This window comes from Motacilla alba, chromosome 2 (assembly GCF_015832195.1).
Source record: "Motacilla alba alba isolate MOTALB_02 chromosome 2, Motacilla_alba_V1.0_pri, whole genome shotgun sequence".
Classification (NCBI taxonomy): Eukaryota; Metazoa; Chordata; class Aves; order Passeriformes; family Motacillidae; genus Motacilla; species Motacilla alba.
Genome location: NC_052017.1, coordinates 33,889,695 through 33,904,557, shown reverse-complemented (window position 1 = coordinate 33,904,557; position 14,863 = coordinate 33,889,695).

Here is a 14,863-nt window from a genome sequence, read left to right as displayed (position 1 = left end):
TGTGCACTATGGGAAGTAGAAGCACATGAACTCAACAACAGAAGAAACTCTTTTACTCCCCTCAATCCTCAAGACAAAAACAACTTCACTGCCAAGAAGGTCATATAACACAGGTCTGAATGCCTATGTAATTTGTGTCCCACACTAGACACAGCTCAGGATTTATATAGCATTGAAGTGGGAAGAGGAGAAGGACAACAAAGATTAACTCAAGTGGTCAGTAATTGTTCTGGGCTTGGGGACTTATATAGTTATAGTTTAGTGTTACTTCTAGATTTATTGTTTTTTAAGATAATACACTCCATAAGAAGGCATGGATTCTAAAAATTAGGTTCCTTTAGAAGCAATTAAGTCTCATGTCGGCTTGCTGATTAACCCTTTAGATTTGTGGAGCACTTGAGCAAACAATAGCCACAAATTTCTGATGCCAACATAGGCAACTTCCTCAGTAAAGCTGCTCAACTACATCAGGTGATAAATTCTGTCTCACCATGGATGGCATTTTTCTGCACGCCCCAAGATGTGCCACCTGGTGACAATCCTTCTTTTGTGGACCCTGGCCCCTTTCCTGCCAGCATGGAGCAGGAGTCATTCAATTTCTGAAGTGTTTTTCTAAGGCAGCTCATCGACAGCCAGCAAGAGATATCCTGAAGAAATATCACCAGCTTTAACTATTTATAGCACAGCCATTTAGATGCAACACATTTTTATCCCCAGCAGGGGATGGAGGGTCAGTATCTCCCATCAGTATTCTGACAGCTTGTGGCATGTGAATATGATTGGACAAAATGTTACAATTCTGCGGAGCTATGTGAAGGGAAGGAATTCTACATTTTACATTCAGAAGACTGCATGGTGCTTCACACTGGTGGCCAAATTATTAAAAGATAGATTAAATTTTGATAAAGAATGAAAACACTTTTTCAAGTCTTTCCATTTTTGTATTTTAGTAAATTCAAATTCTCTCTTTGTTTCTCTTTATTTACCTCACATGGACTCTCCTGTAGAGCAGGAACACCAGAGTTCACCAAGGCTGAATATTTGCTTGTCCTTTCAGGGGAACTGGGGCATATTTGATTTAGGACACACCTGTGACAGACAGGAAAAATGCTGTCCATATTTCTGGATGGAACTGCTCATGGACAGCAGGGAGAGCAGCAAGTGTGCCTGAAGGTACAGAGGCTGCATTGCACTCTCTCTTCACCCACAGGAACATGAATCATAGCAATGGCTTGTATTGTAGAGGATCCAGGCAATTGTTGCAGAAATCTTCTTTCAGACATTTTTACAGGGAGGGACGAAGAGTCAAGTTTAGTTAGACTGAGAGTAATCCAGGTTGCAGACATAGGTAATTTAAAATCACAACTATATTTGATATTCAAGACCAGTCCATGGACTGACTTTATTGAAGCATCAGCAGTTCCAGCTGGAGGTAAGACAAACAGCAACCAGGCCACTGAAAATTTACATGCTTCGTTTTGAATGGTATTATCCTTTGGTCATATTGCATAGTTTGACTCAGGTGAGTGGCAGTAAATACATACAATCAAAACCTCTGTGTTGATTTTGCAAAGCTGTTAAAAAAGCACTACAGTCTGCTTTTTCTAGAAATATATTGGTAAAGTAAAGTGATTTATAAGCAGTAACTTCAAATAATTGTGCTGCTCAGTCCTTAGATCACACTTGAATGGATCCAGGAGCCATGTACACTTTTTTGACTTCTTATAAAGTCCCATGTCAAAGGGGAGAGAAGATAACTCAACTGCCTCTGATATAGGACAGACGATAAATACAGTAAACCCAAAGATATTTCAGGTAGAATTTCCTTCAATAATTTCCAAATGGTGGTCAGTGATGCTATTGTATCTGAACCCTTTAATGTTCCTGAGTGAAATGAAGGAAGAGAGCAGTTGGGAACAATTCAAGTTTATATATACAATAGCAGTGATTTGAACCTTGTGCTACTCCACCTGAGAGGCAGTACAGTGTCCCCTCCCCTCCTGTTTGAATGACTCATATTGAAGAAAAATCTTCATTCAGACATTATCCTCTGTGGCCTCTACACAGATTTTGTGGATTTGTCAAAATCTGACCCTGTCAGTAATGAAACGATGTGTGTTGGTGCAGCATCCCTGAGTGATGTTGGAAGTTCAGTCATTGCTCTTGCAAAGAAAGAAAAGTTGATCAATGAGGTATGCAACACCATTCTGGCATGTTTAATGTTTGGCCACACAAAAGCACATGTGAGCATGTTTCAGAAATCAGTATGGTGGTAGAGTTAAATAGCACTGAATTTCTTGACATGTTTGCTGGGGACATTTAGGTATGTCTACACAATCACATCCACTCCCAGGACAACCTATGAAGTGATCAGGCTGCTCAGAGATCACAGGACTCCTTGGAAAAGACAAGGGCACAAAGCTAATGGCTGTAAGACAGACACAGGTAGTGTGAACTGTTGCTAGATTGGGCGCCTTCATCAGATTACTTAGCACTGAATATGGTCCTGAGATTGTCTTTTGCTGACTGACTTTACTAGTGGGCAAAGACTGACCAAGGGAGGTCCACAGGAGTGGGAACTCAGTCAGATCTGCTTAGGAAGTGTGCAAAATAATTTGGAGTTAGCTAAGGTAAAAGAGCTGCATGAATCCTCCTCATTGGGGGTAGTGGCACAATGAGAAATACTGAAGTGGGGCATGTTTATAATAATCAGGGCATTTTTGATGTAGCTAGTCCAGTTGTTATTATGCTACTTGTCTTTATCTATTCAAAATTGTGGCATTTACAGTGGTAAACATTAAAATACAATACTCAATAGTGACTAATGTTTATGCTCCACAGTACTCAGAGAGGACAGAAGATCCTTCAGAGGGTCTGATGATTGGCAGCAATAACACTTTCATTTATACTGCTTCTTTGTGTGAATGTAGCAGCTGGAGAAAGTCAAAGACTGGTGTTCTTGAGACTACAGTTGCCAGAAGAGAAAGGCATGAGCTGCATAAGGAGGTTTGTTTTGCTGCTCTACCAATATGACATGTTCTACTACAATAATTAATTTTGTTTATAGGAAAACAAATGCCATTCTTGCTCCTTTGCATGAGACAGATGTATGCTCCTCCTCCTTCTCCCTGTGTAGGCAAGGCATTTGTTCCAGTGGTTCCTCTTGGGATGACAAAAGGAAAACTCTCCCTTCCTTTTCAATATACTTTAGCCACAACCTGACCTCAAACTGAGGAAAGAACAGTGGTTTTAAGGCCCATTCCATTTGTGATTTCTCTGCTGAAACTGCTAGCAACCACGCTCCCCTCAAGGATGACCTTTTCAAGGACACCTCTGTGCCCTAGGATTTACAAGACTTGTGTTCTCTGCTTTCCTTTAGTTTGGTCTTAAAATTCCTTCGGTGGTTTTAGAACTTCCTGTGTCTTATCAACTTAGTCAGGTTAACTCAACATAGCAAATGCTGTATTAACCTGTAACATAGGTGATCTCAAAAGCAAAAGAAATATGATAGAATTTATGTTGCCTATGTGGATGAGACACAAATCTTTCACCAGCGCTGGCCATGCATTTGAGTAAGGTTATATTAAGAGGATCTGATTTGCTAGTTTAAGTCTAGAACAAATGCTATGGCCAGAGAGGCTGCACTCAGCCTAATCTATGAGTTAGGGTGTGATAGATTATTCTGGACAAGAAGATTTGATAATGCCATTTTAATGGTTACCTACATTTTTAATGTACTCCCTTTTAAATCAAAGAATGGAAGGGGGAAACCAGAACACTACAACAGAAGTGAAAACATCCACTGCAGAAATGCAGTTCCACTAAGTTTGCTGCTACATACCTGTGCATCTTCAGATAGTGAGATTTAAAAACTGCATTGATGCAAATATTTAGTTTCAATACAACATTTGTTTTAAAGCTTATTGAATACAGAATAAGGCCATTTTAACCATTCCAGTGCCAATGTTTTGGAACTGTTCCAGGATCATCTGAATGGGCACATAGAGCTAAGCTGAAAATATTAACTATACTGATAACTTGATTGGCTCATCTACTATGGGTTTAGAAGGTCCTCCTTCATCTCTAGTCCTTGGACTGAAAAAGAAATTAGTCATTTGGAAGAACTGGAAGGTTACAAGGAAGTGGGATGAAAGAATGAACTTCCATGAAGTGCTGGGAGTTATGAAGTTTTGAAGCCTTCAAGAAATAAAAGAGAAAAGGTGGACATTTGAACTCTGTTTTTACTACAGGTCAGTATATGTAGCAACATTTATATCAGCCTCAAGGCAAGATTCAAACCACAAGTGGAAGACTCAACTGATTGTTACACTAGGATACAACTTGGCTCCTGTAAGCTATCAGACTTGTTTTTTATACTACTAGAAATGACACAAAACTCTCAAAAAATCTTTCAATAATTTTCTTCAAGGTGCTTTTGAATCTCAGTTTTAAAAAAAGCTCACAAAACACAGCTCATATTCTCTTCTGTTACTATCAGCTGTTTTTTAATTTTCATACCTTGTTACAAAAATATGTACTCACAACTGAACATGAGCATTGAGGCAGTCCAGTTCCCCCTAAAAACAATGGGAGTTTTCAACATTTACTTAGCTTACAACTTCACACGAGTAAGTTTCAAGAACAGTACTTGACACAGATTAGATGCTAGCAAAATTTAAAGGTTTCCTGATGCATATTATTGTCATCCTGCAAAATTCAGAGATACCAATTTGAAGTGTTAGATGACAGAGCCTTTAATATTCTTAATAAATAGAGCAAGCTGATGAAAACTGGCCGACAGTTACCTGGTTTTAATTTCTCTATTCTGAAATCACTCTGATTTCACTTTGATATGCATAATATCAATGAGATTGGGTTCTGACAGTATTACACTCTGCTGCTTATTGGAGTACCAATGAATTGTCACTGCTGCTGTCAGTTTGTTTGTGATTTTGCTAGCTCAAGGTCAGCTGAATTCCAGGTATAATGGTCTAGCCAGAACTCACTATACATATGTCTTATGAGGGCGACACTTCTGCTACTAGTAGATCTTATTAATTCTGTAGTAATCTTATGAATCTGCTCTATCAGAATTTTTAAAACAGATGTCACTAGTGTTCATTACACGGGGTTCATTACACACATTCATAGGCCCTAGAGTAATGACAGCGGTGTTCATTAACTGAACATCCCTGCACACCACAAGCATCAACTCTTTGTATCCACAGTCAGAAAAGCAGCAGGAGTATAACTCAATCTGTCTAAAACTAGGATATTACAATCTCATAATATTTGTGACATCATGTGAGTGTAACAAGCAACACAAGAGAACCATTTGCTGCTTATGTTTTCATAGTAAATATTACTTCTACTTAAACTCAGAAATACTGCAGTTGAAAAACAAAGCCAGAACATAAGCAGTTCAAAAGCCTTTGATTTTCATAAACAGTCTTAAGAACAATTCAGAACAATAAATTGCCCTGCTTTATAATACTTCATTTTTTTTACCTCAATTATTTCTTTAAAAACACCACCTACATCTGGAATCCCAGTTTACTCCTCAGTAATGACTTATGAAAACTTACCTTTTAGTAACTAAATTTAAGTGTTAGATCATAGGACAAATTAAATATGACTACAATTTACTTTTGCTAGAAAAAAAAAGTGTTAAATTTCACAGAAGCCACATGACTGTTACTTTAAAGAAAATAAAGCCATGATAGGTTTGCATGGTAGTAACCCTTGATGAGTTTTCACAGAATTGACTAAACCATGTCATTTACTTCATCACAGAATTTAGCCCAGAATTTCTGTTATTACAGTAACTTTTGTGTAGTATTGAGGAACTCTTGCTGACCAAATTTATTCTCATGAATGCTGAAACCTCTGCAGGCTTATATTCTTCTGGTCAAGTGTAAATTAGAAAATGTTTAAAATATTACCTGAAGTAATTCTGGAGGCAAGATATGGGACATAAAACTGGAGTTTGTCCTAAAATGAACAGAAAATCCTCTACTTCAGTTAAAAGTTAAGTTACACAAGCTTTCAGGACAAATAGAAAAAATTAAATTACTTTTTTTAGGCTGTCTATATCTCCTAATTTCTGATGAAAACAAGAAAGCTTTAAAGTACCAACTAACTTCTGAGAGTCTGCAGGACATTTGTTTTGGTTTGGTTAACTGGTTTCACAGACAATACACTTCTTTGCCCTACACCTCCACAATTGGAGCATTTGTCTGTAGATACAACTGGCTGCACTTCATAGCTCACACCACAGGAGCTCCATTTAGAAGGGTGTATAACCCTGATGACAAAAGTTTATTTTGCTTTGTGGAAAAAGGGCAGGAATAATAACTATGTTGTCTCCTTCTGAGTCTTAATATACAATTTCTCATCCTGAGCAATAAATAATCAGAGATAGCAGATACCTATAATTTACTGAAGTTAAACTAATTTTGAGGCATGGTAGTGTAGATCTGTTAGTGCTCATTTCAGGCCTTGTAAGGCCAGGCACCATCTTTTGAGGAACTGGGTTTTGTTTGGTTTAAAATAATTTAATATCAATAATAAAGCAAGGGATAAACATAAAACCAATTATTTCTTTATTGTTTATCTGTTTTCAGAAGTCCTTATGTATTAAATTGCAAATCAACACACAAAATACCCTGGTGAGAGAGGAACAATGCAGTAAGTAAACTTTCTGTGTGGATGAAGAAGATCCTACTCTTCAGTTCTTTAGAGGACTTTTCCAACTTTAATAATTCTATTATAGCCTTTGGAATACATTTACTGAAACCAGAGTGGAAAAAAGAAAGAAAGGAAGGAAGGCAGGAAGGCAGGAAGGCAGGAAGGAAGGAAGGAAGGAAGGAAGGAAGGAAGGAAGGAAGGAAGATAAAGGAAGGCATTTGATTAGTGATATAGTTACAAATGGTGAGATTCTAGTTTTCAGTGTCTGTGAGAGTAGCAGCTCAAAAGGAGGGATTTCTAAAAGGAAGCAATTCTCTCTTCACACAAGAGCCTGCTGTCCTAGAGGCAGACCAGGACTGTGCCAAAATAGCTGTACCTGGCCCTTGCTCACAGCTGGCTTGCAGCCAGTAAACTTAGTGTGGGATGAGTACCCTCCTTCTGTCTGCAGCTCTCTCTATAGATATACCCTGAGGCTTCCTGGAAGCAGCTTCCAGCTTCCTCAATTCTCAGAGCTCTTAGAGGCTTAGAAATGCCTATGGGGTACTTTCAGCAATAATATTAAGTGGTTCTTCCCAAGCTAAGGAATATAAAAATGTAGCAGTGGTCCATTTTTGTTTTTCTCACTTTCTATACTCTGTCCTGGGAATCTTTGACAAACACTTAGTGTTTTCAGTGCTGAACTTTCCCCACACATACACTTCTCAGGTCTCATTAAGCAAGGTTCAGGGTCATTTTGTGAGTCTCAAAGGAGCCATAAAGAATGGGAGGGGTTCACGGCATTGTATGTGGTTTTTCTGTCAAACAGGAGGTTGACAAGTAGATTACAATTAAAAAACTTCTGGAAACCAAAATAAGAAGAAAATAAATGTCAAATAAGGTAAATCTTAGCACATAATTCAGCAAATTCTAGTACACACCTTAGGCAGTTGAGAAGTTTATTTAAAAAGCTTGCACCGTGCAGTATTTAGAAGAGAACCAGTGAGAGACCTTGTCCCTAATGAAGAGCTGCAGAGGACTCCTGACTCTCTCCTGCCAGCCAGCTGCCACACACACCTCAGCTGCCCCATCTGGGAGCACAGATGTGAAAAGCATTTTAAATGATCAAAACTGCAAACAACCAGGAATCAAATCCTAGATTTCCTTTCAGTGATCTATGTTGAGCACCAGATAATGATACACTGGGAAGAACCTTTCTTCTCAAATACATCCTTTCATGGTGATGGCAGGATTACTCCAGCCATCATGGTGATGGCAGCAATTACTCCATTTGAAGAATAAAGGATAATGAGGACAAAGTTTTTCCACCTTATCATCAGTGAGCATCCTGCATCCCATGATACAACCATACACCACAGAGACCTCCTCCTATTGCCTGACAGAGCTGGACTTGCCTAGGTGAATATAAAGCCTCTCTTAAAAAGCAATGTTTAACAAATAGCCCTATTGACATCAATAATGTTAATGCATAGTCCATAGTGCTCACCAGGCTAAGGTTAGTGAAGGCTACTGCTTAGTTAAAGGCTCTTTTTCCAAGAAAAAGTGTTTCAGGCCAGCTGAGAAAAACCTTAAAAATCAATTTAGAACAAAGAGTTAGGAGGAAGGACTTTCCCCTCAGACTGTGAGAGAAACTGGGAAAAGTCCTAAAAGAACTGACTGTACTGTTCATGACACTGGAGTCTTTCCAGGGCTGCAACTAATTCCCAGTCTCATCTAACCCTAAAAATGGATTTCAGAATTACTCAGACTAGAAAAATACATTGTGAGGTGAAACTTGACTTGTGAGCTCATCCCATACTTAGAGAACAGGAAATATAAAATAGTCAAGAAGTCTCTGAAAAATGCAAAGTAAAAGTGGAAAGATCAAAAAGGAAACCACAAGAGGGCAGATGGACTACATAATGGATGATGAAATTATTAAATACAGAAGGAAAAAAAGGAAAGGTGTCTCATCTCTTAAGAGAAACCTCATCTGGGGAAACAAGTATTTTATTCAGAAGAGGACAAGTTAGGAACATTAAGGGAATTCTACTTTTTAGTCTTAAAGGTAGTGCAATTTTTAGGAGCTGAACAGTGTTATATCAATGGTTATGAAGATTTGGAGGTCCTTCAGTTATCCATGGGAAGGACTGACCTTTACTCCCACATGCTTCAGCCTCTCTGAAGGGACTGGTAAGCAAAGTGACAATTAAATCCTTGGTCTTGTGACAGAGACTTTTAAATACTCACCAGCAGTGAATTCAGAGCTCAAACTATAGGCCAAGCATTTATACACAGAGTAAATCACAGGAACATAACCATTTGAAAGGAGACTAGCTAAGAAAGGGATTACTTGAAGGAATAAGACGTGCATGGCTGGGATCACATGCTTACAGAGACTTTCTTCACATATGGAGATCACCATGATATTCTTGAAGTCCATGTTAAAGCATTCCCTTACTGCAGTGGGGTAGTATTCACCTATATTCACTTTCCTCCTAGCAAACTACCTAACTGCTGTAATAGAAATTTTTAGCATCTTTCCTCTTTCTTTAATGTGCTTGAGCTCTGCATCAGTCCTTTTCACATTCTGAATTTTCTAGAGGACACTCAGTTTTGGGGCACGTCAGCTGGGACCCTGCCAGCTGCCACCAGTGCATTCTTGGGGAAATAGTCTGGACAGCTGCCCCTTCTAGCAAATGCAGACTTTCATTAAACATGGCTGTGTTCTCTGCACTAGAACATTACAAAAAACTCCCAGTCCCATTGTCTATGTGCTATGTACATTACTGTAAATGCCTTTCAGTAAACTGTAAAACATCTGATTTCAAAGGTTCCTTTTATTTAATATTCTGTGTGTTTTATTCTTACACTTATTCCACTTCCAAAGTTCTATTTTATTCTGCTTATTCTATTCTAAAAGGCATACAATGAAAAAGAAGCAGATGCTTATGCTAAAGCTTCAGTCCAAGTTCTGCTTAAATTCACAAGAGTTTTCCACTGACTTGAGAGGGAAGTGATCTGACTCCAAAAGACAAAACAGTGTTTAAGAAAACAACTTGTTCAGTCAGATTTAACCCCACATTTCTTGACATCAGTTCACACTGCTACAGAGATAATATGAAGGTCGTGTGGTCTGAACTATACAAATATTCTCATCATGGCACAGTTTATAGAAGAAACAGTGATAATACCAAATTCTGAAGACAAATTATTTGGAAGGGCTTACAACAGGTGTAAATATGGGAAGCATCCTCACTAAAAATGTGTGCTGTCTGTTACAGATATAGATCTAGAAATGGGATTGCAAACACTGTAGGAGAGGTAGGGTGGATTCTTCCCTGCCTTGTACTGTTTAAAATCAGCAGTTTTCACTTCATTGGTATATACTGGCTTAATCAAGAGTCGATTTTAACACATAAAATTTCAGAATGTAATGCAGCTTAATCCTTTAGAAAAAGATGTTTATAAAATGTATTCTTTGTGTCACATGCAAAAAACACAGCAACAGATGGAATGAAGGCTTTATGTTACATGGATGATGGGACCTGAGACACTTTGGCTCTCAGCTGCTTGTTTCAATCTAGCCCAGGTAAATATGATCACAGCACTTACCCATCCACAATTATTTCATGATCTCTGTAAAGTGAGCTGCTTTCCTGCTTAGCTGTTAGTGGATATTGGACAAAAGTATCACTGTACCTTAAATTTTTATATTAAAGTTTCAGGTTAGCACTGCTAAATGGATAATTTTCTAGATAACCTCCTCAGATAAGATTTGAGATATATGATGGACAGCCAGCTGTGGAAGGGGCCTACACTGGGGCAGTTCCTGAAGAACTACAGCCTATGGGAAGGACTCACAGTGGAGAAGTTCATGAAGAATTGTCTCCTGTGGAAGGGATCTCACACTGGAGCAGGGAAAGGATTCATCTCCCTTAGGATAAGGACGCTGCGACAGAAACAACATGTGATGAGCTGACTGGAACCACCATTCCTTGTCTTCCTGCACTGCCGGGGAGGAGAAGGTGGAAATCAGGAGTAAAGTTACCTACAGATATCATCTACTGAATATGCTGAGTTGGAAGGGACCCAGAAGGTCCTGACTCTGATGTGTACAGCCCATTGAACCCACAACCTTGGCATTATTAGCACCATGCTCTAATCAGCTGAGCTAATCCTGTGAGACGTTTGAAGGAATGAGAGGTGGGGGGAAGGTGTTTTTAAGATTTGTTTTCCTTGTATTAGCCTACCCTGATTTTGATTGGTAACAAATTCAATTAATTTCCCCTAGTCATGTTTGTTTTGCCCATTCCATTAATCATTGAGTGATCTCTCCCTGTCTGTATCTCAACTCAGGCATGAGCCTTTCATTTTATTTTCTTTCCCCTGTCCAGTTGAGGAGTGAAGTGATAGAGTGGCTTTAGTGGACAGCTAGTACCTAGCCAATACTAAACCACCACAGTTGTACGTGATTCAGTTTGAGAAATTAATTAAGATTTAGATCCATTACAAGCTATGGAGTATCGGTTGGGTGGTAAATGTAGTTTACCAGCTGAACAGCTACATCAGGTACCTATTTTTTTCTCTTTGTTTCTTTGCTGTTCTTTCTTTTCTTTCCTACAGGGCTGTGACAAACAAGTTTATACACAACTCTAATACTCTGTTTCAAATTTCTGCTCTCAGTTGTTCATAATTTTGCTGCAGTCAAAACAATGTTAATTAAGTTAAGTTGCCTATGTAATAAATACTAAAAATGTCAGAGTTAACTCTGACCCTCTATGTATAGCAGAAAGCAGGCTATCACATAATATTTTTTCTGCATTTCTTTTATTGCATTGGGCAAACAGTAAGCTACTCTTTCTAATGCACTGGATTGGTTCCAGGAGTTCTATTTCTCCCCCTAATTGTGTCACAAAGATATTACGTGAAATATCATCATAAAGGTGCTTTTTTATGTTTTGGTAAAAGATCCACTTCAGCTTCTTGAGAAAATCCCAGGACTATCTTTTGCAGCGCTCCCATGATTGCTTTATCTAAGTAAATAACTAAATACAAAGTTTGGTTTGGCCATTTTGGTGCTTTGCAGTACATACAAGAAGAGGCTTCATAGTCCATGAGTAGTTTACAGACCACTTGGTAAAAAGTGTGGTACTTCAAGATTAATTTATGCTTTTTGAAGCCTTAATTTTGACATTCGCTGAATGAGGCCAGCTTCATTTTGAAAGCTTAACATGCTAATGTTTCTTTGTATGGCTTTGCCAGGCTTGAACCCATGACACTGTCTCTGCAGCTGCTTCACCTCTGAAGCAATCAGGGCAGCTGTTTCCTCCAAATTCTTATGTATAGAATCATTAAGTTTGGAAAGTGACCAAGATCACCAAGTCCAACTATTGATCAAGCACCCCCATATCAACCAAAGCACAGCATGAAGTGCAATGCTGAATTGTTTCTTGAACACTGTTAGGGATGGTAATATATATAATTATATATATATAAAATATACTTCCAGATATAGATAGAATTACTTAAGCTCTGCATGATCTGGTAGCTATTCTTAGAGTATCTTCAAAGAAAAAAAGGGTAATACCACTCATAGTATTCCTTTCATTTGTTTTCTTTTTTATATATCTGATTGAACTAGAGGTTTTTTCCCCCAGGCAGAGGTGAGATAAGAATTAATCACTGTGATTCTGCATTGTCTCTGACTTCGAGACTCCTTGTCCCTCATTCATTAGGTGAAGAAATCTTGCTTGGGTGTTGATTGTATCCCTTGACCCACTGATCACAGAAAATCCTTCCATCTCTGGGGGGTTTTCTTAGTAGAGAGGAAGAATCCATGCAAGATCCCTGCTGATAAAATCCTTGTTAGGCAATTTGTAGTGCAATCACTTATCCACCTACATCTCCTGAGCTCAACTTACACCAAAAGCCCTCAGATAATGGTCATGGAACTCCCACCTTCTGCCTCATCACCCATGGATTTCAATTCTCATTGCCCTCTGAATTAAGTATTTTGCCTATAGGAATCCAAATTTATACTTAATATACAAAGCAATGGCAAATTACTGTGTGAATATCAGACAACTTATTTATCTCAAGTTGAAAAGCCAGAGTGTTAAAAATTATATTTTTTTATCACATAACTTATGAAAAAACATCTTCAGGAATGTAGGAATCCTAAAAAAACAAGTTTCTTTAAAAGTTCATTAATGACTACTTACACTGAGTTTTGAATCAAAACAAAAATTGGAATTGAAGTGCATGGTCTCTCTTGTCAAACAGCTTATATTCTTGATCTATAAATGAAAGGGAAAATAAAATGATGCCATGCTATCCTATGATTCTAAAGGAGGTTCCAGCAGAGCTAGAGTCAGAACCAAAATAAATTTAATTCTGTAATTATACTGTTTGACTGTACTTAGGTTAGCAACTTTTCCAAGGAAGCTTTCTGTTTGGATTTCTATTTTTTATGTAGCCTTCCTTTTTGAAGTTACAGTGAGGCATATACTAAATAAAAAATGTACTATAGAGTAAATACTGAATAGTATCCAGCTGAGCTTATAATTTTACTATTTTGTAAGTAATTTCATGCCACATATATGCAATCCACCCCTTTCAGAATAAGATGGAACACCTGATTTTACAAATCATTTACAGAAAACAGATGTATTTTACAAGTTCTTGGTTATGTATCCATGAGGTATATTTTGCAAAAGTAAATAGAAAGGCAGAGCTTGATTTAATAAACTCATATTTCAAGAAAGCAATGCAGAGAGAATAAAGTTAGCATTTATGTGTGGGTGTTATTTGTTAAGTACTGCAAGTGAGGTATAATTTACTAATCTGAGTCAAGCCAGAACAACAAGGCTACTTTGTTCATTTGGTGCTTTCTGTTCCATCTAGGCGATACGAGAGTCGAAGGAGCCAAAAAAGAGACTTAACACATAAAGTTTTGAACTCTCTGACATACACAGCAAGAGAGGCCGAAGTTCTGCAGAGATTTAGCTATTCCCATAGGATTTTCAGGCATGTGGTCAAGGCAGCCAGTATAGCCAGGAGTTTAGTGCAACAGCTGCCCTGTAAATAAGCAGAGGACAATATTTTTCAGGGATTGGTATCTTCACCAACACTTCTCAAGATGACTTAAAGCCACAGAAAAGCAGTTCTGTGTAACAGTGGAGGGTTTTTTTGCTCTGAGCCACTCAGACAAACCTGAGTTTGCAGTACCCCCTGCTGTCCTTGAGAAACCTGCTGAATAATGGCTGTTCCTGTGTTACCTGCTGTTGCCCCTCTAACACGGAATCTGCTTGTTATCTCACATGTAGAGATTACATCAATGCATCTTTCTGATTATTCTTTTCACCCATCTCGCAGCAAAAACTGTTCAACAGTAAAGCTTCATTATTTTTAAAGTGAAGGTAAAGTTCGCTATGTGCAAATCCACAAAACAAAAAAGTGGTTCACAGAAAAATTTGTGCATCATCTGTTATCTGCAAAACCTCAGACACAAAAATGAAGCCACGTTTAAGCCCCAACAAAAAACAAAGCAAAGAAAAATATTTAGGACCCTAAGTATTGAAAATGTGTTTTAGCAGAGGCTGAAAGCACCTATGGGCCTTGAATTATCTGGAAAAGTTATATAACTTACTCACAGTAAATTACAGTTTCTGCTTCCATCATCTTGTCATTCTTAGTTGAAGAGATGAGGAGGTTGAAGGCACTAGTCCATGAAATCCAGCCTAGCCATTTGGCAAGTCCTGAAGGTCAATAATGCTTTACTCAATACATTTATAGCCCAGTTTCTATATTACAAAAGCCCATTAAAATATACGTATGCCACAAGAAGTTGTCCAATCTTCTCTAGAAAACCTGCCAGGATTCTAGTTTAAACAGGAACTTGCAATGAAAATATAAAAGGCAAGAATCTATGCTTACAAAATGTTCAAACTGATATTGTTAGGCCACAGTGCAACCCAAACTCCCATGGTTTCCAGGGACTACAAGCATGAACAACACTTAAGGAATGTGAAGTACACTAAATGTACTATTTCAACAGACATCTCAAAATTCCATAGGCCAGCTTTTTAATTGGAAAGAAAAGAAAAACGTTTTCTGAAGGAAAATAGTATTTCATGAAAGAACCCTTGGCCAGATAACTTGAATCATGCCAACACCTGTCTCAGTAACAGACTGATAA